The sequence below is a fragment of the Triturus cristatus genome, chromosome 4_2 (genome assembly GCF_964204655.1).
Source record: "Triturus cristatus chromosome 4_2, aTriCri1.1, whole genome shotgun sequence".
Classification (NCBI taxonomy): domain Eukaryota; kingdom Metazoa; phylum Chordata; class Amphibia; order Caudata; family Salamandridae; genus Triturus; species Triturus cristatus.
In genome coordinates, this window is record NC_140586.1 from 754,199,254 (window position 1) to 754,226,873 (window position 27,620).

At 42.5% G+C, this 27,620-nt stretch overlaps 1 long non-coding RNA gene across 1 annotated transcript in view; it reads left to right on the forward strand.

Moving 5' to 3' along the window:
- Positions 1–27,620, forward strand: part of LOC146835000 (uncharacterized) — an 820,977-nt gene that overhangs the window by 12,390 nt on the left and 780,967 nt on the right. The gene's annotated exons all lie outside the window — the stretch shown is intronic.

A 27,620-nucleotide genomic window follows, 5' to 3' on the forward strand; every position in this document is an offset into this window, starting at 1 on the left:
TAAGATTGAGACAATTGTTAAACAACCTAGGGATCAAATACTTAACTGTAAGAAATAGGATTATTATTTGGGGTTTTAAAGTGCACAGAGGCAAGCAAACAAAAATAGGGTCTAGCAAAGGCAAAAAAAAAACAGGGAGACCACACAGAAAATGTGCTAAAAGAATTGGTAACCCAGAGGGCCGGACTGGCCGTAGCAGGCACTGGGCAATCCCCCCAGTAGGCCGCACGGGTGGGGCCGGGTTTGGGCCCCTGGGGGGCGTTTTTGTTGCAGGGCCGTTTTTGCAGTATAGCTGCAAAATCGGCCAAAAACCGACTCTGGCAAAGAGCTTGGCGGCACCCCCAACCCCCCCGGGGGAAGGGGGGGCGCCAGGGCGGCCAAGCACTTTGCCAGGGCCAGTTTTGATTCCCAGGCCAGCCCTGGTAACCCAGTTAGGGATCGAGTCTCTAACTGGTTTAGCTGGTTGAGGGGATATAGATTATGTAATCCCCATAAATTGTCTTGAATTTGGAGGGACAATTGAGAGTCTGAGTCTAGCAATATCATTAATAACAGATTAACGTTTTTAGTGCATGTCAGCCATGGCCGACATTGGGGTGGTATATAAAGGCCCTCTGGTGCTCTGCAGTCTTTTTTTTCTTTCTTGTAATGTTGATGAGCAGGGAAAGCACGCTGAGGTCAATGCAGAATAGTAAAGGGCTCCCATTGGCCTTGGTTAAGCCTGAGTGGTAGGAATTTTGTAGATTCCTTCGGACTCTGGACATTTCCATCACACAGATGTAAGGAAAATGTGTGATTTCAGGGAAAGTTGAAGTTTGCAGACCATTGTGGGTAAAAAACCTCATGGGATCCACTCAAGGCACATCACCCTAGAATCCCCTGGTTGTCTAGTTTTCAAGAATGTCTGTAGTCTGTAGGTATGCATGGGTGGCACCACAGCACAGCCCCAAATACTGCACCTACCCCTATTGCTTATATATCAAAATAGTGCTTTAGGGCTGTTTGTGTCGTGGTCTCTTGGCTCACCCACCCAAGAGGGGTTCTGATCCTCTCGGGGTACATGTGGGAGCTGAGGGTGGTAGGAAATTTGTGGCTCCTCACTTATTCCAAAACATTCTGTCACAGAAATGTGAGGAAAATGTGTTTTTTCCCCAAAGTTTGCAACGGTTTCTGGGTGAAATTACCTAGTAAGAGACATGCGTACACTCCCTTAGTTGTCTAGTGTTTTAAAAAATGTGCATGTTTTCTATGTTTTACTATGTGAAGCTGACCTTGGGCCCAAAATCCACAGCTACCCCTCTCTCTAGAAAAAGGGTATTTTTTGAGTGGAAAAATGTGATATATCCATGTTGCGTTTTGGTCTGTTTTCTATCGCGGGCAGAAGGCCTACCCACACATGTGAGGTGTCATTTTTATAGGGACACTTAGGGAAATTCTGGGTGGAAATAAGTTTGTGACTTCTCCTGAATTCCAGAACTTTACATCACAGAAATGTGAGGAAAATCAATGTTTTTAGTCAAGGTTTAAGGTTTGCAAGTGATTCTAGGTGAAAAAATCTGGCGAGAGCCATGCAGATCACTTCACCCTAGATTCCCCCAGTTTTCTAGTTTTAAAAAATGTGCAAGTTTTCTAGGTTTCCTAGCTTCTGGTTGAGCTAGGCTCCAAAAGCGACAGCTACCCACTTTGCAAAAAAGGGGCAGTTTTGAGTGGAAAATGTTATGTATCCATGTTGCATTTTGGGCCATTTCCCTTCGCGGGCACTAGATCTAATCACACAAGTAAGGTACCATTTTTGTTGGGAGACTTGGGGGGATGCTGGGTGGGAAGAAGTTTGCGGCTTCTTGCTGATTCCAGAACTCTCCATCACAGAAATGTGTTGAAAATGTGTTGTTTTTAGTCCAGATGTTGTTGTGTTTGGGCCTGTTTCCTGTCATGGGCACTAGATCTACCTACACAAGTGAAGTACCATTTTTATCCGAAGACTTGTGGAAGCATAGAATAGTGGAACATTTGTTATTACCAGTTGGATGTTGCTGTATTTGTGCCTTCCAAATGTAAGCCAGTGTATAAGGAAGAAGACATTTGATAAATACCCTCTAAATCAGTGATACTCAAAGTACTGCCCTGGGGCCACATGTGGCCTTCCTAACCTTCACCTGCGTCCCCGAGCAGAATGACTGCACTGTGCTGCTGCTTACTCGAACAGTAGCATTCAGAAAGATGTTATATAAACCCACTAACTGAAGTAAACCAGAAGAAGCAAATAAGGTGCCCTGCACATCTTAACCTTGGGAAAGCATTATTGTTATATAACATTTTGCAAAAAACATGTAACAATATGATAAAGTCTCTTCAGAATTCAAAAAAGTGTATTTCCTGAACATGCAGATGAATTTCACCTTACTACATCAGATTATATTAGTGCATTCAGAAGTATTTTTATAACTGAATGCAGAAACATTCATTCCTCTGCCCACCCTGACAACAATGCCAATAGTGAACTAAGAGGCAGTCAGTTGCCACATAGAACCTTCTGGGTGTCTGGGTTCTTATTATACATGAACAACATTATAGTTTATTAAATCGAACACAAATAGATAATGTTTTGTACAGCGCATATCCTGAAATCATGTATTTCAAGGTAGTCTTATGTGTCATAATGAAGAACAAGGAGGCAAACTGAAATTAGTCAATTGACTAGGATCACACAATTTGGTCAAGTAGGGAAGCCAGGACTGATACCAGGTTGTCCGATTTCACATTGTGCAATTCTATTTTATTCCAATTCAATATTCAAGTTACTCAACCACTCTCCTCACAAAGCCCCACTCCCACCTTGCTGACATCAATGCAGCCCTCGGGCACATCACAGACCGCACTTTGAGGACCTTGGGGCATGTTTGTAAGTACCCATGATCTACATCATATGCTAGGACATTTACCCACTAATTCGGAAATGTACAAATAACCACTGCTCTTAAACTCCGTATCTTGTGCCCATTTCAGAAATACAAAGGTTTCCCTGATACCCACTTTTCACTCTAAGTATTTCACCATATGAACTGGTCTATTACTCAGTACACAATGAAAAAACATTGTACGGTGCACCTCAGTTGTTGGCTCTGGGCACCTGGGGTTCTTAGAGTACCTACAAACCCTATATATCTCTGCAACCAGAAGGGTTCAGTTGATGTAATGGTGTATTCTTTTGTAAATCAGCAACTGTGACAAAACGTTACAGCGGAAAACTTTGTCACAAATGGCTGTTTTTTCCTACTCATTTTCAATGTTTCTTTATTTCAACAGTTAGTTTCTTTGGGAAAACCGTGAGGGATCTACACATATGAGCCCATGCTGTATTTGAAATTTTGTCTATTTTCGGGAAAACTATAGCTTTCCTGAATCCCCATGGGTTTCACACCGGTTTCTACCACAAACTGGATGTAGGTTGAGGGCACAAAAATAGGAAAATTAGCTACATCTTTGAAAAATGGCAACACTGTGGTAAAAACATGTGTTTTATTAATTCAGCTTTGCAGGTTACTGAAAGATGGGAACATGGTGACTTTAGCAGAGCAAACTGGTTTTGGATGCCATTTTTAGGGGGAAAAAAGCCACTTTTATCCGGAGCACTTCTTTCCTATCCAAACACTCAAAATGTAGCTATATTTTGCCTATTTTCTTGGTTCCCTCCAGGGGAATCCATAAACCCTGGATACCTTTAGTATCCCCAGCATATTGGAAGCAAGCATTGAAAATGCAATAGGTCTCGCCTTTCATTAAGTTAAAGCCATTTGCTTTGCTAATGGTATTATATAGCAAAGCAACTGGCTTTAACTTAATAAAAGGGGAGACCTATTGCATTTTTAATGCTTGTTAATGTTGATTTCCTGATATTTCAACAAACACTGCCTGCAGCAAGCTCATACGTGCAGACTTTCCATAACTTGCAAAACACTTCATCACCGAGTCTTTACAAATTCAAACCAGTTACTAGCTGCAAACATGTGGCACTTTTTTAGCTACCTCATTTAGCAATTGGGCCGCTTTTATGGACTCTGCTTGACACTCCACCGCCCACAGCGTTCCAAGACCTGCCTTTTACGAATAAAACTCTGAACAAACCCCCTCCCCCCTCCCCCCTCTCCCGAGGAGGCTGGAAGCAGCAGGTGAGACGTGCCGCAGGCATTTCTGGAATCCGCCGGTTAATGGCCGGAGCCAGCGGAGACTGGCGTCTGCGCCTGGCCACATTCCACAGTGGGGCAAGAGAAAACAGAAAACCAGTGCAGGGAACAAACCAGGGTTATTTCCTGCAAGGGAAATCACACTACCAGATAAAACCAGGGAATCCCTGCAAGGGAAACCAGTGCTGGCAAAGAAACCATCCACCCTACTACTGGTGCAACCCGTGAAACCGGGGAATCACTGCAAGGGAAACCAGTGCAGGCAAAGAAACCGTCCACCCCACTACTGGTGCAAGCCATGAAACCAGGATATCACTGCAAGGGAAACCAGTGCAAGCAATGAAACTAGAGCCATCAGTGTAAGATACACCAATGCAGACAATGAAACCACAATTATTCATGCAATAACAAAGCAGTTCACATCACCACAAGGCCAGCCAGTGGCAGATAAACAAGCGAGGACAATGGAACAAGAGTCATAACTGCAAGGGAAACAAACCAGTGCAGGCAATTATACCCTCACTGCAAGATAGACCAGAGCAAAAAAATAAAACCAGTTCATGCAGTAAAACCACAGCCTTCGGTGCAAGGCAAGCCAGCGTGGGCAATGAAGTCAGGGGCATTACTGCAAGTGCACCCACTGAAACCAGACTTGTCTCCAGAAGGCAGTGAAGGCCATGAAACCTGGGCACAAGGGCATCACTGCTAGAGCAACAAACCAGTGCAAGCATTGACACCAGTGCATCACTACAAGGCAAACCAGGGCAGCCAATGATACCAGTGCCAGGCTGCCGGTAAAGTGACCACAGCTGTAGGCCCTGCTGGAATTTCCAATTCCCCAGTCGTAATTTGGTTTGTACCAGACAGAGGCGAAGCTATCGATAGTGCAGCAGGTACAGTGACACCGGGGCCCACTGCACCCCAAACATAACCGCTTTAATACTACCAAACCAAGTGACGTGGGACACTCCCCTCGTGTGCATTACGGCTCGTCTCAATCCCGGTGCAGCACTGCTGTAAGCATGGGTAAAGGTTACTTACACACACTGCACCCACCGCACCAATCACTGGCTCTGGGGTGCCATATTAACGAGTGGAACAGTGCACAGCGGTTCTCTCACGTTTACTTCTTGGGGGTGAGGGGGCGGGGTCTCACTCTTGTGACCCTCCCTCTCTCTCTCTCTCTCTCGAGGGGGCTCTCTCACCGTCAAGCGTTGCAGAGGGCCTGCAGCAGCAAGGAGTGCCCGAGGGGAGAGCTAGAGACCAAAGAGGTGCCACGAGGGCCGGGAACTGGCCCGGCTACATCGTCTGTTAAATTACACGTCATTAACGACACCTGGCTGCAAGTCTAAAGCCTAATCCAGGTCCGCCAGAGCCGGCGCCCCCGGCGCCGGCTCTGGCGGGTATACCATGGGTGGGGGTATACCATGGGTATACCATGGGTGTACCATGGGTGGGGGTGGTGGAGAGGGGACGGGTGAGGCAGAGTGCTAAAACACAGCTCGCATCAGGGGTGTCTAGGGATGAGTCTACAGACTCCCTGGGGTGTCGAAGGTGGGCCCTGCGGCAAAGTGACCAGAATATTTGGAGCCAGGGGTGCAAATCACCCCCCCCAATCTACCGGCGCCAGAGGTGTCAAGACCCATGAGAGCGGAGACCCCTGAGAAATGTCAGACTCCCGGTGGAGGGGAGTGACACGAGGCAACCCCGGAAATATTCTCAGTCACTTGAGGAAGTGAAACAGACCCCTAGGAGAGCAGAGAAGTTAAACGCCCCTAAGAGGGGAAAGTTGTGGCAGAGGGGATTTGCAGGAGAAGGGAATGAGTTGCACCCTGCCATTCCTGGTTGAAGCTCTGTGTGAAGTAAATCGAAGTTCTGTGTTAAGTTAATCTCGTACTGTCCTGCTTCTAGGACACCAGCACACGCCTGGCCTCCATCTAAATTTATACTACAGGGCAAACGCAGACGCTTTTTCTATTCAGCCCGTCTAATGAAAATAAGCACATCCTTCCATTACCCACTACCGGCTCTGACAGTTGCTGTACCCCGCGTGTGGCCCCCAAGACTGCACAGGCCGCTTCAGCCGTGCCCCCAAAACTGGGCACACCACCCAAGCCGAGGCCTTACAAACGGACTAGGGGCCTCATGTAGGTAGCGTACCAGTTACCACTTCTTAAATACCGAGCCGTACCGACTCGGTATTTAAGAAGTGGTAACTCGTATGTAGGTAATGAGTCGGTAATTTTTACCGATTCGTTACTAGTCGGTAATTACCGAATCGGTATTTACCGATTCGGTAATGAGGCATACCTTCCCATTGATGGGAAGGTATGCCTCATTACCGAATCGGTAAATACCGATTCGGTAATGGGGGGAACACATACAAGGGTGGCAGGGTGTCACATTGACACCCTGTTGCACCCCTGATTCGGCCATGTGTGCACATGTGGCACACATACATGCCCTAAGGGCATGTATGTATGCCACATTGCACACTGCTATGCGCGTTAAAATGCATTTACACATACATTCATTATTTACCACCAACTATAAGTTGGTGGTAAATACCGACTCATAAACACACACACACACTCCCCCTACATCCCGATTTTGCTTTCGGAATTTACCGAATCGGTAAAATTACCGATTCGGAAAAGTTACCGATTCGGTAACATTACCGATTCGGTATTATTACCGATTCGGTAATTTTACCGATTCGGTAAATTCCGAAAGCAAAATATGTCCCCCTACATACCAATGGCCAAAATACCGGTCGGTAACGGTATAATTACCGAAAATCGGCCGTTACCGACCGGTATTTGGCTACCTACATGAGGCCCTAGATGAGGATTTAAAGACTGCATCCAACAGTTCAGCAAAGCCTTCATGTCGGGGCTCTACAATCTTTTCTGTAAAAAGAGCTACTGATGTTTAACGAAAAGCAGACTGAGCTACTAACAAAATTACCTCAGTGATGACCATATGCAACATTAGCAGCCGTGACCACCTCTGCCCCTCCGGAACAGCTGCCAGCAGTGACTTTAAAAAGTTTTCTCAAAGTGCAGTGTCTCTATGTGAGTGATCTATAAAAGTCATAGCAGCAATGTCACTAGCATCAAGGAAATATAATAAGTCTTCCCAACGCCGCATGATTCGGCACTCAAATATCAATCGTAATATATTTTGGAAATTCAGCCATTTCTCCAAACATCATCTTAAGCAGTTCTTAAAACATACACGTTTTTCTATTATTGTTATTAGTATTGTTATTAAGTTAAACAATACCGATCTTGAACTTTTGTAATCCCTCCTGGTCTAAAATTCTGCCCTGGGAAAGAGGGGCTGGGTGAAGATGACCCATAGACACCATAACCAGGCGATAATTGAAGCATTCCTACACGTTCCTACCGGTGCACAATGGAGGCCGAGCTACAAAAGCTGGAAGGCACACTTCCCGGCCAGCACATACCTCAGCGGGTTACAACTGGGTCCTTGTACCATGTTTTTGTCCAGTGTGAAAAGCACTAATGCCTTTCTAAAGCAGCAGTGAACAGAAAACGACCCAATAAAATGTAGGTCCTCGCCATATCCCACACTCCCTGCACATTACGTAATCGGATGGCCGCTACTGACACACATTACTCAACAATAAACAAAGAAACGTGTAGCACAGCTTAACTAGTCAAACAAAGTTATCTAGGGGTCAAGTGTGCAGAGTCGATGCATTTAAACGTCCTTACTATTTATGACAGGCACATTCCGCATTTCAAGTATTTAAGAACCAGGATGTTTTGACAACATTGTTCTAGGCCACACAGGAACAAAGAAACAAGCGCGGTCCCGAAAGCGAAAGAGGATCGCGCGGGAGCATGGGGATCTCTTGTCTTTATAGGGCCATGTGTTTAAACACATGGCCCCATAAAGATAAGAAAGTGCTTCACGACAGCCGTGAAGCTGGCCACCGACTCCGATCGCAAGCCAAAGGGCGGCAACCAAAAACCCTTATTTCCAATTGCAGGCCACCGTTTAACATAATGGGAATGAGGGGCCGGGCTTAAAGCCCACTTCTGAAAATCTGCCCTGCAACGCACGCGAGACCTAAAAAGGGTGCAAATTTGGTGTGGATACCTTATGTGGAAAAAAGTTATGGAGCCGTAAGCGGAAGCTACCCCAAATAGCCAAAGAAAGGCTAAGCACAGGTAGGCCGGGGGTAGTGATAGAGGGGGTTCTCTGGGCCAAAGCAATAGTTGGATGACAAGAAGCTTCAGTGTTAAAAGCAGCAGTGCACAACATAACAAATGCAAAACAACTGCTCTACAATAATGTGAGTGGCTTCTTGTGCTCCCAAACACACTTTATGGTTTAATTCTCTTTGGGGAAGTGGCAGTACTTCTGGCAGTCTGCCGCTACAGTTGTGTTTTTTTTCACTTAGCTCTGTTGTGTGCTTTGGACATGATTAATCTACAGAACACAAATATAGAGATCAACCCCAGACAATAAGCCGCCAACATAAATTAGAGAAACGTGCCTGTATACTGATACCCATACCACTGATCGAATTTTGATCAGCACATTGCTACCTTTATACAGGAAGAGGCCCCAGATTAGAACCAAATGCCTTACGAAAGCAATGGGGTAATCACTAAGCTGATGGGAAACAAGTGTCACTAAAACCTAATTCCTATGAAATAAAATTTCAATCCAAACTGAGTTAAAATGGAAGTTTCCTTTACAACCAGCTGACGGGAGTGCAGGACCTCACCACTTTAACTAAAATGTTTTGGTTAAATCCACCACTGACAAGAGCAAATAATACCTTCTTGCACTCCATTGCACACTGGACCGCACCACAAATACCATTTTAACAACAAAGGCAAATGACATCATTACATGAGTATCACTGCACTCCAGCCCTACAATACCACTCCTCAAACTCTAATTCGATCAGGTAACTAATTGGTCCCACTTTGATCCACCCTCATAGAATTACCATTCACCCAGCCCTCAAATCAAGCCAGGTCTTTCTCCTCCTGAAAACCTATGTCTGGATCTAGGCAAACTCAGCAGCTTCTAGATAAGGAACCCTCTTCCATTTCTAGAAAAGTGTGTCCATTCAGAAAGAAAACCTCATCAACACTAGGGCCTTTTCAGTTTCCTATTCCATGTTAAGCACAGAAACAGAAACAGTTTATGTTATAGATGACAACCTTTGCATCACTGAAGTGTCATGGCAACCTCCTGTATACTTCTGGACATATCATCAATCCAGCATCATTCACTAAGAAGTCCTCATTGGTCCTCTGACACCCTTTCCTATAGAATTAACTTTATAGAGGAGGTTCTACTATAGTGTACGTCATGTGAAATGATAAGACACTGATGAGTACACATGGGACACAACAGATCCTAGTCACACATGGAATCCTGCACAGATTAATCTGCTCCTCAATCGGCCCATGTATCCACACAACCTCTACATAGCAACCATATGCATTCTTCTGTTTACTGAATAAATATACCTCTGCATGCCCCTTGAAATTTTAGCATATCTGAAGTTTGATTCAAATTAAGGAGAATGGGTTCTTATCTCCAACAACACCAACATCTCTGGTACCCAGACATGGCCTGCAATGGAAAGTCAGATAACAGCTTTCTCTGATTTGCATGTGTAAATCATACCTACAAGAATAGTGTTCAGAAACAGCAAAGACCTTGGTCCAAATTCCTGGTCAGGTTCTACTGAGCTACATTGGGCCCACAGGAACAAACCACCACCTCCGACTTTTTCTTTGACATACAGTACATTATGTCTAAGTGTTAACTGGCAGAACTGAGGCATCCTTTAAAAAGCTTTTGAGTTGAGTGGGAGAGAGAGATGCCAATGCCGCTTACTGCAGTTCAAATTGGTTTAGAGCATGGGCAAAGTCCCGGGGCAATTCAGGGCTCGAAAAATCATAGAAAATGCACTAGACCTGCAGGTCTAGTAACCTACAAAATCTCCTGGACCCAACTGAAATGCACTTGACCTCTAATCTGAAAGCTGAGCAAATGTGACATGTTAAGATTTAAAAGCATTTTTATTGCTCATTTACTTTGTGAGCAATAAAGATGCCTTTAAATCTTGCTATCTTGTCACATTTCCCCTGTTTTCAGAGGCAGAGGTCAAGTGTCAGTTTGTATTCCTACTCGCCAGTAAGGGCGAGTAGGACCCAAAAATAGCTCGTCCTGAATTAATCTGACTCGCAAATGCGAGCGGTCGAGTGAATTTTTCGAGCCCTGCAATGTATATATTCCTAGCTCTGAGCCAAAAATCGTAAGATGCATAAAGCCCCCATAGAACCCATTTTGCTAAGCTGAAAGCCCCACCTGATCACACTGGCATGTTCTTGCGCATAGCATCTTATTAATCCAAATTTCAGCCTCAAAGCAGAGGTCAGAACAGAGGGCCCGATTCACAGAACTAACTTAAGACAAAATCCTAAACTTACTACCATTTTGATATTGACAGAAGGCACTTACTCATTTTGGTATTCACAGAAGGCACTTACTCATTTCGGTATTCACAGTAGTTAGGAGTCCTAACTTTAGAACTCCTAAATGCCTTCTGTGAATACCGAAAGTCTTAAAATTAGTATTTTTCTCAGTTTAGTAGTAAAGTTAGGAGTCCTAACTTTACTACTACTAAAGTGAGAAAAATACTATTTTTAAAACTTTCGGTATTCACAGAAGGCATTTAAGAGTCCTAAAGTTAGGAGTCCTAACTTTGCTACTCCTAAACCGAGAAAAATCCTAATTTTAAGACTTTAGGTATTCACAGAAGGCATTTAGGAGTTTAGGACTCCTAACTTCTGTGAATACCGAAATGAGTAAGTGCCTTCTGTGAATACCAAAATGGTAGTAAGTTTAGGATTTTGTCTTAAGGTAGTTCTGTGAATCGGGCCCATAGCAATTAAATTTACAATGTTTTTGTAAAATTTGCCCTTCCATTTTCTCTAAGTAATCCCACTTTGACACAATTGATTTGATGGCATATAATAATATCGGAGGAACTTTCACTTTAAAAAGAGCAGATGAATTAAATATCTCCGCCCGATCTCGTTACAGAATGCTCGTAACCCACAGGCATGTGAAGAGGCCTAAGAGGAGCAATGTTCAATATGTGCTTTTTCCAGTAAATTGCCTGAAACAATTTTCCCTAGGTAAGGATAGGGTTTACGACTTCCAACTTCTCTGGACCTAAAACCTAAACATAATTTCTGATCTTCTGGGCTTTTCTATTTATGAGGATCAATAACTTGCTCTTCGAGACATTAATCTTCAGATAATGAAGGGTGGCATACTGCTGTAATGAGGCCAGCGTATTATTCAAGCCCTTGCAAATTAGATCCAGGATTGCGGTATGTTCCACATACATTAGGAAAGGGAAAGGGCGGCCACCTATCTTAGAGGCATCCCTTGTGTTTATTGCTAGACTGTCAGGGGGATCTGAGACGTGCAATGAAAAGAGCAATGGAGCCAGAAGGCAACCCTATTTCAGACCATTTTTAGTAAAAATTATTGAGGACAATCCCTGATACCTGCCGAGCAACAGTTGACACCAGATTGAGGAATGGAACGTGATTACTGATGAAAGGAGAATCACGGGCATACCTAACTTCTTAAATTTTTTCCATAATATTGGACAGCCCACCCTGTTGAATGCCATGGAATAATCTATGAATGTCACATATACATTGAGCCCTCAAATTGTAATATACTTTTTCTCTACAGGTTTCAACATGTTATCAAGTGTACAGTGTTGCTTTCTAAAAGCCGCTTGTTCAATAGGGAGGGTCTTTTTCTCTTCGACCCACTCCGTGAGGTGTTCCAATATACTCCTTGCAAATATTTTCCCTACTGCATCCAGCAAGGTTATTTGGCCATAATATCAGGGGAAATGTCTTGGACCCTTTTATGTAGTGAAATTAAAATGCTTCCAGATCAAAAGCGGGGTGAATCCATGATGAGAACAGTGTAGAAAAGAGGAGTAATATATGTGGTCCACAGGAAGGGCTCCCTTTTAATAATGGTAATGGGCACCTCATATGGACCAATTGCCCCAGAGGCCCTCATTCCCCTAATAATACCCTCAATCTCTTTCGTGTTAGATACACTATATACAGAGGGTAATGGGGAGAGTTTGATTGAGGGAGTATGAAACCACTCTATATCGGCATTATCTGAGTAAAGGTCATCTAGATAAGCTCTTCATACTGCTTCCTTTATTGGAACTGTGAGGGATTGTACTCTAGTGCCACAACTACTAAAGAAAATTTCCCAGTATCCTTTAGTGTCTTTAAAGAGGCTGCTTCTTTGAGCTGAACCCAGTTATAGTCATTTTTTTCTCTCTTTAAAGAATATTTAAATTCTGTGCCTTCTTTGTTTCGGAAGATTAATTAATTTACTCTGTTGCGTGGTAAAGAAAAGATATTGAATCCTCAGCAGTCTATCTCCCTGATTAACCAAATAACAGAGTTAAGATATGGTCTCCTGTGTGAGGTTGAATTGTTTATTTTGCAAGCAGTAACCAATGTTTTTTAAACAAATTCCATGATTAATTAGTGGATTAGGATACAAAAACTGTGGGTCCCCTATTAATGCTGTCAGTGATTTAGTTTACCGGATGCCTTGGAATTCCAATGAGTTCTACTATTAGATCTCTTGAACCCCACTGTTATATCTTTAAAATCTCACATTCCTACTTGCATTAAGGTTCGCATCAATCATGCAGGAAACAAAATTCTGATCACTATATGGATTATCAAAAAAATTAAAGTTCAAGATCATATTAATAGTAAAAAATGGAGCGATCACATAGTCAATAATGGAACATTTGGAAGAAGATTCATGGGTACAATTCGCTTGGGTATCATTCTCGATCCTTTCATGTACTATTAAAAATGTGTTATTCCTTACATCTTCTAGCAGCAATCCTCTTTTATCACTCCACAATTAGAAGGGAAGATGACAGGAGGTAGTTTTATTGGTTCCTCTTTAGGTTCATTGCAAAAGACCATTAAGCATAATTAGAAACTTTAGCATTTAGGTCACCTACTAGTACTGTAAGTTTACTAGCCTCTCTCTGCATAATACCAGTGATAACGGAAAACATGTCCATTAACAGATGGGCGTAGATGGGATGAGGTGGAATATATGCATTCACCACCAATAATGGCTCAATGCTATCTTGTTCCCCATTAAAACGTGTTGTTACAGTCTGGATTAGTTCTGAGTTATGAGTAAATTCATTAAATGTCGAACTATAATTGGTACTTTGCAATATTGCTATACCTCCTATTGTATGGCCCCTCCTAGAGGGTATTGCAGGGCAGTTTTACACAAAAGATCCCTCTAATAACCAATCATTTGGAAGCCAGGATTCCTGGATGCATACTACGTCAGCATCCAATCTGTTCAGGAATAGTATTGTGTTGCTGTCAGCCAATAGCCTAGCTGCATTCCACGAAACCAGCATCAGATTTGTGCACAGCGCTCTACAACATCTTATGTTAAGCTCACTGTAACTTGCAGCAACTTTAGTCCTCTGAAACTACATTTCAACAGCACACCAGGAGGTGTATCTTGTGTTTGAGATATATGTACAACTGCAGCTGCACAGGGTGGCCCCTCTCGAACTTTCCCCGTGCAAAAACACTGTTGAGAAATAAGCACATCATTTGTAGCTCAGATATACATAATGGAGCTAGTGAGCTGAATGTTCTCATAATGGCTTACTCCCAGCTGGCTCATCATACAAGTCCGTGCCAAAGAGCACTTGCCTGATGAGGATGCTTGTCTGATACCCTGCACATGAAAAGGACTACCTGGGGCCTTCCTTAGGGGACAACATCTTCCATTCACTTTTCACCTCGCTCTCAGATGGATTTGCATGTGTTATCTCTGCTCGTGCTCAGTAAGCATACTTTAATCATCTTCATCCTCAGGCATGAAACCTTAAACAAAGGACCATTGACATGAATGCACTTGTAATACAATGAACAGGATTTGCGACACTTTTTGGTGAATGTCTCACATCCACCAAGTCAAAATAAGCCCTAAAGTCTTCAAAATACAGCTGTCACTGAAATGCTTCACATGCAGTACTGACTTTGATCATGTGCTCCCTCGCATTTCTGTAAATCACAATACCTCTATCAGTTAATTCGATGCCATTTTATCTTATCACAGGTCTTCACCGTCCACTGCACAAAACAGCAGCCACAGCTACTATAAAATGTCTTTAAAGGTTTTGTTAAAAATGAATCAACGCCCTGTTCTCATTACTAACCCAGGTTCCATGATCAATCTATAAATTCATTTAAAAGCATTAACATAATTAGTCGTACCAGACATGACAATAGAATCAAAGCAGGCCATGCAGGCAAACTGACATGATATGTGCAAACATAGATTACAATATGTTTGCTGATGCGGTGCATAAACAGAATACCTAACAGTAGCAATCAACAGCATCTGAACAGTTAATTGACCCTCAATCTCCTCCTGCGCATCATCCTTCAAAGATGACTCTGAGTCCAATTGCATTTGGGCAAAGTAGTTCTGGTAGTTCCCACTTGTCCTTGAACCTCTGTGCAGAATGGAGCAGACTCTGGAAAATTTCCTCTCACTTGTGGCGTGTTTAAATCCCACACTCAAGACTTGTAACTGAGAGCGTCCTTCTCACCCAATGGAGGGCAGGATAGCACTTTGCAAGAAGATCCAGACTGAAGCAGGACTGCATCACTGTTTTTTTTGTTATGAGGCCCACCAACACCATACTTGGATCCTGCTGCTGCCTTGCAGTATTATTAAATTCGGAGATATCCCCAGGACCACCCTAAACATCTATAATGAGACCAATGATTTAACCATCAATTCAAACAAGACTAAAGTAATGATTTATGGGTGTTGCACAAAAAAAGCACTACTTAAATGGAATGTGGGCAGAGAAACATTCTCCACTACAAAAACATATAACTATCTTGGAGCATGGCTCAGCGATTCTGGAAAAGCGACTCTACACTTACATAAAATGAATTCAAAAGTGCTATTGACAATTTATGCGTTGTGTAAACTTCACGAGAAACTGCAGAGTACAACCACAGTCCCAATAAGAAAGGTAATACAATCTAAAATAAAGTCAATAGCGGGATACGCACAGCTGGCTTTCCCAGGTAACATGGACAGCATATTAGAAAAAGCACAATGACAGGCGTACAAATGCATATTCAAGCTACCAAAATACACCTGCAATAGATTGATTCGGCTGGAGTTTGGGCTGGTGCAGCAAAACCAAGAATGCCTAGGAATGCAGTCAAAATATTATTACCAAGTCTTAAAAACTCCTATTGGAAGTGTAAAGAACATGCTAAAGCCCATCTATGAATGGACAACAAACCCATGGCAAATTTATATGCTAAAAGCAGTGGACACATTGGGCCTGGAAACACAGAATTGGGGACAAGAGGGCCTAAGCTACGTGGCAATTAAAAATGCATTTAATAGACAAATTCACCAATTGTCACGTGAAGCCGACTTAGCAAACTACATTGCGGGGGGGAGGGCTCCCTGGGCTGATTACATCATAGAAGGAACAAAAAATACAGCCCTACTTGAGGCAAGCATTGGGGAGGAAGGCTCTAAAAACATACAATGGGCCAGACTAGTGCCACCTCCAATTAAAGAACTAAACCCCAGATGGAAATGCCTTGCCATTAAAACCAGGTGCAGAATCTGCAACTATAAAACGGAATCCCTGCTACATTAGCGCTGGGATGCCTTCGGTTAGCCATGCGCTCTAGAAATGTCTTTTCATTCATTCATTTGGTGCACTGCTGCCCCGGCCTGTTACAGTGTCGTCAGAAGCCGCTAAAACCAATGTGTCTATTTAAGGGAGTTCAGACATGTAAAGAAGCGGTATTGGTTCTGTTCTCCTGCACTGTACCGACAGACTTGGCCAAATTTGGGAAATACATTGCAGAGCTGCGTGTCAGGCTTACCAAGAAAGAATGTTCGCAAGACACCAGAGGAGTTTGAACAGCAGCAAGCGATCAAATAGAAAACAGATTTGCTCTTTAATGTCAACACCATAGTTTGAAACGATACACGGCACTTAGTCACTTTAAATCCAGTGGCGCTCACGTCATGGCCGATATAGAGGTCTTTTCTGTCCCACAAGTCAGCCGTACAATGTGCTTTGCCACAGAATCTGATATTTACTTTTTTTTAAATAATGCTGCTTATATAATGGCTTATGAATATGAGTAGGATTTTCTATAAGTTTACAACTGTAATCGGATAGAATTTTAATCATGTGTTCTTTTCACAGATGTAAGATATATTGCAAATGATTTTAAGTAATTGTCCAATAAAAGAAATGTTCAGTTCATATCCCCAGGACCATGGAAAGATAAGTCTAGGGAGCTTCAGGACCAAACATTATGCAAGAATCCCACCCCTGAAGAGCCATGTCTGGGACAGGTAGCATTGGCTTGAAAGTTGAACCTAATCGATCACAAGGGCGATAAGATAACCGTGACCTAAAAGACAATATCATGTCATCTGAAAGCAATTCATAAAAAAACAGCCTTGCTTTGGTCACAGATGTTCTGCCATTGGAGATCCATGAACTCACATTCTAAATCTGCCTTCCATTTACCTCACACTTTAATAGCACCATGTGCCACACATTCTTGACAAATATTAATAATGAGGTGCATCCTTCCCACCAGAAGTCAGGGAATAGGTGAAGAGTTCCATCAGTATTTGTTGCCAATGTGCCTTTATTTTGACAAGCCACAGCTGTTTTTTTGTGCTGTTGCTGATCTGCCAAATTCACTCAGACCTTTACATCCATCTTAATAGTGCAGACACACACAGGTCCTTGGTGGCTGAACCAGACTCCCTGTTGGCTGTATTCACAGTTGGTGGTGGAGCAAGTGTGGTCACGAATGGTTAATACCTAATCAATAATGTTGTAAAAGACCATCACAATCGGTGTATGGTGAAATAATCTTAATCTGATGGCTACAAAACTGAACCAAATTTTCAAATCAGAGCAGTTTTAAACTTGTAAAGACATGAAGTATAGGTGGTTTGCAAGGTATGGAAGACTGAATGTTTGTGGTGATATCAGCGAAATCAACCAAAAAAAGCCATCCCACTTCGTCATTAAATATGCCCACAAACAGCCCCCAAAAAACCGACCACTTGCACTGCCAGATTCATCTATGGGCCAGTCTGACTCTCTATTTGACCAACTTCTGCAATTGGTGTCTGCATCTGTGGATGGTAACTAACTTGCTCTACTTTTTGTGCTTGATACTTGTACGTGCTTTAGATGTCTTTGCTCGGCTGGTCTTCTAAACTGCTCTGGTGTGTGGCTGTCCATGTATCTGTTTGTAAGTCGATTCTTACTTTTGGTGCCAGATTTCTCTTAGAGTTGATCCGATTCCACCACACCATCCCTTTTTAGGTTGAGCCTTGACAGTGCTTGCGCTGTCTGCAAGACCTGTTGTATCTCTTATATGGGTATTTGGCACACCCACTGATTGGCATTGGTTGTTATCTGTGTCATTTAAAAATGCTGGCTTGTTATTGGTTCATTTGTTTAAATGCCTCTCCTTTCCTGGCGGTTAACCTGAGAGAACACTTTGTTTGGCCATCACCCTGTTATAGTATGTGATGGCCTCTTCTCTCTCTTCTCATCTGTCTATTGTAGGTTTAGTTATAGCTAGTTTTTGCAACAGAAACAAAAGCGCTGTTCCACACTCCTTGTTTTGTATGTTGACAGGCTGTTTCACTCATTGGTGCGAGTTTCCTTTCTGGGGTTTTATTTGTCTGTTTTACAGTGAGGAATCGAGATTGCTGTACGTTTTATCTTGTTCACCGCACATTCTATTTAGCTTAAGATACATTATCTTGTAACAGGAGAAATGTAAATTCACCACACATTTCATATATTATATCGCACCGTTTATTTTACCATGTTTTTTATACATTTTGTTTTGTTTGTTTGTTACTGACCGCCATGAGCAGGGGGCCGTAACTACAGTCCCCAGCATTCCCGCGATCATGTGATCACTCGCGGTTCCGGCATTAGCTGTTCTGCTCTGGGAATCATTTTCCAGGACTCGTTTGGATATTCCAATGCCCACTATCTTGACCATAACATATACGGCTCTCAGCCCCTCGTGTGATCTCCATGGTTGGAGCCGCACTTTCAATCCTAAGCATAGTCACTCTCAATCTCAGCCCACTGCTGTATGCAGGGGCCTCAACTACATTTCCCAGCACCACCACATACACATGTGGTTTTGTTGCAGTTCTGGCTCTAGCCGCACTACATTAAGCAGCAATATCCCCCTATTTAACAAGCACGTACGGTACCACGGCCAGTGCCCTCTCCCTCTGCATGGCAAATGGCTGTACTCATTAGGATCTCCAGGTATTGTCACCAAGGACTCGTGTTCTCTTATTTCAAGGGGAAGCAATTTCTTTTGCTTTACACATTTTGGTTTTTATTCACTGTTGCATCATTACGCATCCCGTTTTCAGTTTGTTTGGGCTGTAAAACTTAGTACACAATCCCTTCTCTAAATAATTTCATTCATGTTTTGCACGGTGAAAGAATGTGCTATGTGCATAGTGCTTTCAAGTTACCCCTCACAAAATCTACAGTCAGTATGTCGATCTTTAAATTGGCTATAGATTGTAAACTATCATAAAATAAGCTGACAGTGCTGGTTGACCCACTAAGGTCAACAGAACCTGCTCACTTATATTCTTGCATTTTCTATCAAAACCTACCAGTTTTATTATTTTTACACTGCTGTTGACAATCCCACTTCCTAACACGTCAAGTGAGTTTGTTCTGGGAGTTTGATTTATTGCTTGTTTTAATATTCGTGAAATAGAAGCCTGTGCTTGACAAATTAATAATTATAGTCTTCCTTTACAAAAGTAACAAATTAGTAGTCAGTAACACTATGACAGCGTATAAAGCACTATAATCCCGGACCATTAGCAATAATATATGGTATGTGTAATTAGTGCAGTAAATTTAAGAACATTTACTCTTTGGTTTATCATACCTTTGGAATTTGGACTTCAAATCAAAAACTAAATTCCCCTTTTCAGAACTAATTTATACACTCATATAATAGACAAATAAAAATTGCAAGGAATTCACAGCACATTTGTGGTTATTTTTCCATGGGACCTGCTATTCCATTTATACAACAAATGTATCCAAGGGTCTGAAATTAGCAATTGAACAACAAGAAATCTAGGACAAAAAATGTGCGCCAACTTCCTTGATTAAGGCCGCTAACATAGAAAATCCTATTAAAATGATGGATTCACATCACTCACCTATGGTGACATGCTTCATCATGTGGGTCTCCTCTAAGTGTCACACTAGTGGCACTATGGGCTACAACCCTTTCAGAGGGAAAGGGAAGCCCGAGGATGTTTTGTTACGGGTTATCAGTGAAACAGTCAATATTGCCCTCCTAGTTAGACGTCCAAATGTGAGCAGTTGAATTGTGTGGGACAAGAATGCAGTGCACTATGATATGGTGATAAGTAAATTAAAATTGACCTGTGAGAGAACCAACCTTTATTAATATCTCTCACAGCCCAACCTAAAAACAGTGCAAACGACAGTTTGTAACAAATAACTGTCTATTGTGTGAAAAGGGTCAACATGTTTCAGCATATAAGGAAAACCTTTGTCCCATGCCTTCTTCAGGACCACTAATATATTGCTACTACAAATGTGAAAAAAAAACAATAATGATGATGAATAAGAGTACACACGAAGCGGTTGGAACAGATAAAACCGAATCACCTGTAATCGGGAATGTACAGCACTTCCTCTGCAAATCCCGTAATGCCGATAGCATCTGTAACAGAGTGAAGAGAATGGGCACAATTGTTTTAAAATCACAAGATTCTCAGGTTCAAAAACTAAATTGTTTACTATAGTGACATTCTTATTGTCCTCTAAATTACTCAATTGTAAGTGCATGCATTGCGTTCTTACCCGAAATGCATGAGGAGAATACCTCACCTCACCTGGCTGCAGCTCAGGGCAAAGGGAGGCACTGCTCTACGAGAAAAAGTGGGAAAATACCACACTCGTTATGGTTACCTACTAATCTCAATACCCTTTTATTTATATCTATATAGCAAGAGTTACATGCACACACACACACAACACAGGACTAAAAACAATGTAATATTAGTTGTTATATAACAACAGTATAACTGCACAATTAATGATAATCAAGTGCAGCAAATGTGTTATCACAAACGCTGCTACTCAGATTGTGTGATTCGCGAGTTCTTTAAAACTATTCAAACCTCCTTCTCAATTATCAATGTTAGGCAAGTTTTAACTGCTTCGTGCTGTTCTAAAATGCGCATACACCTATACCTGTTATTCTTATGTTTTCTTTATTATCTGTAGGAGACAGAATTGTTTCCCACATCTCAAAATGAGCAATTAAGCATAGATAGAATGTGCACGTTCCGTTTCCCACAACCTAGCCAATTCTCACGAACCTCTTAGCCTAGAGGGAAGCATGCGCAGTATTGTCGCATCATTTGTACCTCCGGTGCAGAGTTTAAATTATCGCTAGTACCATCCTACTTGCCCTTCAATCTCTGAGAGCACTGCAAAATGTTCCTATTCCCAGTTAGTCACATAAGTTCTATGGCTAAGTCATGATGGAACCTAAAACATGTGCGCGTTGGTACGGGCATGACCGTCTTCACGAGACTCGGACCAAACGACCACACAGTGAATCACACCAGTCATTCAGAGTTAGTTTTGGGGTTATAGCGATTACCTACCCGTCGGTACCTCTGGCGGTTGCGCCCTTCTCGACTTTGACGTTGAATAGTAGCGTCATAAGTATTATGGGGATTGTAGCGTTTGAGTCATAATGCCCCTTGTGTATAGATTAAATAATTAAATAATTACAAAAGTAGTCACTCATAAACGTTGTTAACCAGAAACAGTTGATGCGTGTTTATTCAGCATCAAAAACTACCCGCAATAGTGCTGCGGTTTGGTCATTTGTCATGTTCTGGTACATCATGCAAAAATGCTGGCCTGTGGGTATATGACAGCGTATCCCCGATTTTCTTTCTTGCTTGCTGAGCTGTATCAACCAGGTTTTTTTGTGGTTTTTTTTACCTGCTATTCCATTCCAGCCTTTTTATTACTTAGCACAGTAAAAAATAGCTGGTATTACCATCTCAGTGATGCATGTTTTATCAAGTTTGGAAGTTTGAAAAGAGCTTTTAACGTTTGACCAATAAGCTTACACATTTTTGCATAAGGAAATGAACCCTGAGAATTAATGACCTTATGCTAGCCAAATGAATCAGCTTGCAGTAAAGCTCAGTGGAAGGTACCTAAAGCTAAAATGTGTTTATTCAGAAAGTATGTGCTTCATATAGTAGTACAATACCTCTGGTGTTTGGCATGTTTCCTACTGTGGGTAAGGCGTAGGTCATAGGTTTGAATCCTATACCTTGCACAACTACCGTCTGTTTTGAAGTTGGCTACATATATTTTTTTTTAACGCATAAAATTACTTTAAAAAAAAATATCTTTATGACTTCCTCCACCCCCTCCCTTTCTGTTGTCATAGAATATAGCAGCAAGAGGCGCGGGCACCTGCTCAGCCTCAGCGCAACACCACCTCAGCAGCAATTCAGCAGAAACGCAGCACCACTTCAGCACCAATGCAGCACCACTTCAGCACAGCACCGCCTCAGCATCAGTGCAGCATCACCTCAGCACAGCACCAACTCAGCATTACTCAGCACCAGCGCAGCATCATCACCTCAGTATAACTCAGCACCACTCTGCATCACCTGAGCACCACCACAGCACCACCTGATCATCAGTGTATCACCACCAGTGCAGTCCAACTCAGCATCAGCGCAGCACTACCTCACCATCAGCGCAGCACCACCTCTGCATCAGCTGCCCTCCTCCTCACTCTCCATCCTTGTGCCTCACGCTGCATTTCTCACTCTCTTTCCTTGTGTCTCACGCTGCTCTCCTCACTCTCCTGCCTTGTGTCTCAAGCTGCTCTTCGCCTCCTCACTCTCCTTCGTTGTGCCTCACGCTGCTCTTCTCACTCTCCTTCCTTGTGCCTCACGCTGCTTTTCTCATCACTCTCCTTACTTGTGCCTCATGCTGCTCTTTTCCTCCTCACTCTCCTTCCTTGTGCCTCACGCTGCTTTTCTCACTCTCCTTCCTTGTGCCTCACGCTGCTTTTCTCACTCTTCTTCCTTGTGCCTCACGCTTCTCTTCTCATCACTCTCCTTCCTTGTGCCTTAGGCTGCTCTTCTCATCATCCCCCTTCCATATGCCTCACGCTGCTGTTCTCCTCAGTCTCCTTCCTTGTACATCATGCTGCTCTTCTCCTCACTCTCATTCCTTATGCCTCATGATGCTCTTCTCCTCACTCTCCTTCCTTGTACCTCATGCTGCTTTTCTCCTCTCTCCTTCCTTATGCCTCATGCTGCTCTTCTCCTCACTCTCCTTCCTTGTGCCTCATGCTGCTCTTCTAATTGTTCTCCTTCTTTATGCCTCATGCTGCTCTTCTCCTCACGCTCCTTCCTTGCGCCTCATGCTGCTCTTCTCAAGTCAAGTCAAGTCAGAGGAACTTATTAAGTGCACAAATCACCTGAAAGGTCTCATGGCATTTGCGGAGACTCCATATAGGCTGGGAATCAGATCTAAACAACATTATTGATGGTCAAATAACCAGGTTTTTAGTTCCCTCCGAAAAAGCTTGTGATCGGAGATGGAAAGAAGATGAGACGGGAGCTTATTCCAAAGGTCGGGAGCAAGAAAAGAAAAAGATCGACCACTGTTTCTTGCAGTGCGAATTCGTCGCGGGGTGAGGAGATGTTTTGTGCTAGATCTTAGGAGTCTGCCTGGCTGATACCAGTTTCGTTTTTTAGCTAATTAACTAGGTCCGGTTCCATGTATGCTCTTGTGGGTGAGACATAGTATTTTAAAATGACCTCTCTTTTTTACTGTAAGCCAGTGAAGAATCCTCAGACTGATGGGAGATTTAAAATGAGTCTGGCAACCGTGTTCTGCAAGATCTGAAGTTTTGAGTATAGATCTTCATTTATAGAGGCTAATAAGGTATTCCCATAGTCCAGACGGCATACAATAAGTACCTGTACCAATGGTTTTCTGGATTCAATGGGAATCCATTGCAAGATTTTGCGTAATTTCCGCAAAATCCCATAGAAAGTGCCTATCACAAGATTTACATGATTTTTCATTGACAACTTATTGTCCTCACTCTCCTTCCTTATGCCTCATGCTGCTCTTCTCCTTACTCTCCTTCCTTGTGCCTCATTCTGCTCTTCTCCTCACTCTCCTTCCTTGTGCCTCATGCTGCTCTTCTCATTTTTCTCCTTCCTTATGCCTTGCTCTTCTCAATACTCTCCCTTCTTGTGCCTCATTCTGCTCTTCTCCTCACTCTCCTTCCTTGTGCCTTATGCTCCTCTTCTCATTTTTCTCCCTCCTTATGCCTTGCTCTTCTCAATACTCTCCCTTCTTGTGCCTCATGCTGCTCTTCTCCTCCCTTTCCTTCCTTGTACCTCCTGCTGCTCTTCTCACTCGCCTTACTTGTACGTCAAGCTGCTCTTCATCTCCTCACTCTCTTTCCTTATGCTTCATGCTGCTCCACAACTAACAATTCCAATCCAACCCACCAAATTCCACTACATACCACATACATACACTCCATAACACATGGGTAAAAGACATTGCTATTTACAACGCCAAAAGCTTAAAATCAAACAAATGCGAGACCTATTGCATTTCCAGTGCTCGTTTATCACTTGAGGTCAATGAATCTATGTTTTAAAGTCTCAGCTTTCATCCCGACCCTGTGTTTTACTAAGCATGTTATGGTATGCTCAACAGTAGCAGATGGTTTTGCTTCAGTTCCCAATACCTGCTCTTCGGTAATTCCTGAAGTGTGCACTCCACTGTTCTGCTAATCATCATGGAAGCCGTTGGTCCATCATGTTTGAATAGTCACAAAATATTTAACTCTACAGTGCTTCCATTTAATCTATATGAGTTCAGGCATGCTTCATTATTACCTTAGCGGCTGTGGGTACCAATACCCCATGCCCAAATGGCCAATTATTGTACGACGAAAATATCAAAACAAAAACACATTTTGTGAACCTGTGTGCACTGCATTAATGGCAATAGCTTTTTGACCAAGGCTTTCTGTAGCAAACTGACGTTAGAGGAATGCGCTCCTATATCCGATTCTACTTCAGCCTTTTAAGGCAGCTTTATCCTGTGCAGACCAACACAACCTTGAATTTGACATCTATGGGCCTTTTTGAGAATATATATTTAAAGATATTTAAATTGAGAAAACTTAGTCACAAGGGCAGTGGAGTACTTTACAACTAACACATAGTGAAGAACTTCGGTTTTTGATACTGAGCCGAATCAGTACAAATAATTAGGTTTGTGGAAATGCCTAGATTGTTACAGGTAATTTGAAACGGTGGGGTTTTAGGGCCTTTAGGAATAAAAGCGCAATGGGGGTCACACTTAGGTTTTCTGGGAGTTGGTCTAAATTATTGAAACTGGACAAGAGAATGGCTAGTTCGTTGTCCTTGTAATTTTTTTGGGGTGGGGGCGGGGGTCTCCTCGATTGGTGGCTAGGTTTGTCCTCTCACCTCCTGAGGTACGCCTTTTGCGTATCTGGGGAGGCCTGAATGTAGCACTTAGCAAAGGACACATACCATTTTACAGTTAATTCTTCGTTCAAGGGGATTCAATGCAGTTATCTTAGAATTGGAGTTGTATGCTATGATATTTTTGCACCTTTGATAAGGCAAGCTGCTGCATGGAGATTGGCTTTGAGGGGTGCCAGGGTGGATTTTGGGAGATCTGATATTGGAGCATATTAGAGCATTGTTCGTGTCAAAGTGGGAGCCTAGGTCCCACACTACAGCTTTTAACAATGGGAAAGAGGCAGTTTTCGCAAGTTTCTCAATGTCAGGTACCATAGTGAGATATTGGTCAGTAGTGAAACCCAAAGATTTAGCAGATGTAACCAATCCGGGGGTGATGCCATGGTGTGGGAGTTGAAGGGGCCGAATTTGGACTGCTATTTGCATTTCTAAGGAATAGTGGAGGAAACCATTTGTTTTTGCTGACTTTAACGTAAAGCAGAAGGAACTCCTCCAATTTTTCAATTATTCGAGAAAGGATTTTATGTCTGTAATGTCACATGGATTATCATTTGAACATTGTGGACATTTGTAAAATTAGTTAATTTTAACAAATTCAAAATGTATCTTAATTACTTGATAGTACAACCTAGTATTTGTGCTTGTGGATTGCACCTGTTGATGGCGCTTGTTGCGTGGCAAAGAGAAATAAATATGCATAACTTGCCAACATACATAAAAAGGCAATTCTAGGAATTGTTAATTAAAAAACCTATTAAGGTATTCAAGAAGTTGGTGTAGAATGGGGTCTTTCCGGTGACGCTTCTGAGGCAACTCTTTGTCCCTGTCCACTTTTAGTATTAAACAACGCTTATAAAACATCCTTTATAAAATGTGCCCCATGGAATAATATGATTAACTATATCCGCTTGACTGTGCAAAATCACAAGTCCTGCACTATACAAAAGTCATATTTCCTTCTGATACTGTATCAGTGATACAAAAACTGCATTTTATAACTAGAACTGGCAAGGTAAATGATATACGAAATGCTGTCTAACCCTGATACATGCTTTTGCTGCTCCAAATTAGCATGGCGTCTTACCGTTACTCTGCAAATATGTGGATAGGTTATGGTGCAGACGTAGTTTACTGTAGTTTTATATATTTAAGGGAATAGTTTTACTCATACTAGCATTGATCGTTCAAGATTATATGTCAGTATATCATGCTTTATGGACTGTTTTTTCATAGTTTGCATGGTTTATATAAACTGACGGCAAAACAGAGAGAGGTAACTTGTTATGCAGTTTACATTAATAAGATGTGCCTGGTTTTTGGTGGAGAGTCTTATCTGACATTTATTGAAACCTCATTACACAAATGTTAGGATTATATGGTTTTGGAGGAAGCAAAGATGGTGCAACAGGAAGGGGTGCTGGTAAGTAGAATGTTTATCATTTATAGCACTGTGGTGGTCTTGTTTTTTAAAATGTAGGAGAAATAGAACATTAGTGGTACCACCAATCAGATTGGGAGGATGTTTTAATCAAGTGGAACTGAGAAATCTATATTCTTATGAGACTGATCACAAATTAAGAAGATGTATGATTCAATGTTTTAATTCATACTCCTTGCTTTTATTTGCAGATGTAAGATATAAATTAACCCCATTCAATAAAGAGTATAGTAATAAAAAAAATTGGTGAAAAGAAGTTTGAGTTGCTAATGAGCCACTTAAGTAACATGTTTCATGTTATATTAGGTGTTCTGTTATGTGCATTGTCTATAAGATTTACATACGTCAACAAAACAATTGAAATTAAAGATAACATTGGGCACCAATTAAAGCATGCAAACTCCTTTGTACTTAAATGATGTATGTTTGATATTGTTAGACCTGGCACCTTGGCGTGAGTCTCCCTTCCTCTTTTTGTCGCTGTGCCTCATGTGTTTTTATGGTGTTGGCCGCTCAGCGCGCTGTGCCACTGCCAACCAGTGTCACGGTGCGAGTGCTCCCTTTATAAATTGTATGTGTTGGTTGGATTCCATGATTGGATTGTTTGATTTACTATCAGACCCCAGTAAAGTGCGCCAGGAGCGCCAGGGCATGTGAAGGCAAACGCCGCTGGTGGGCTTGCAGCACGGGTTGTGCCACCCACGGAAGCGGCCGGTAAAATACGTCTAAGGTCTGCCGTCGCAGAGCCTGCGTGCAGTCTGGTACTGACGCGCCGACCGACAAGTGCCCACACTTGCCGGTCCCCGAAACCTTCCCTTAGCTGCATGTTAGTCACCCCTCTGGTAGGCCCACGGGCAGGGTGCATTGTGAGCCTGAGGTAGGACAAGCCTAGATGCGTGGCATGTCCTGGTAGTGAATGACCGCCATTTTGTTGTTCACTACTGTAAGGCTACCCTGTTCTCATAGGCCAGTATGGGCGGCCTGGATTATTACACCCTATGATCCTAACCGACCCAGGGAACATGGTAGAAGATCGAGTTTAGTATGCCTGAACTCGGAATAATAAGGTACATCTTTTCGCAAGGTTTATTTTAATATTCCGGGTTTGCAAATGCCGCTTTTAGAAAGTTGGCCTTTGCTTGCCTAAACCTTTCAGCCGCCTCTGCATGATGTGTATCTGATGTCTGGCT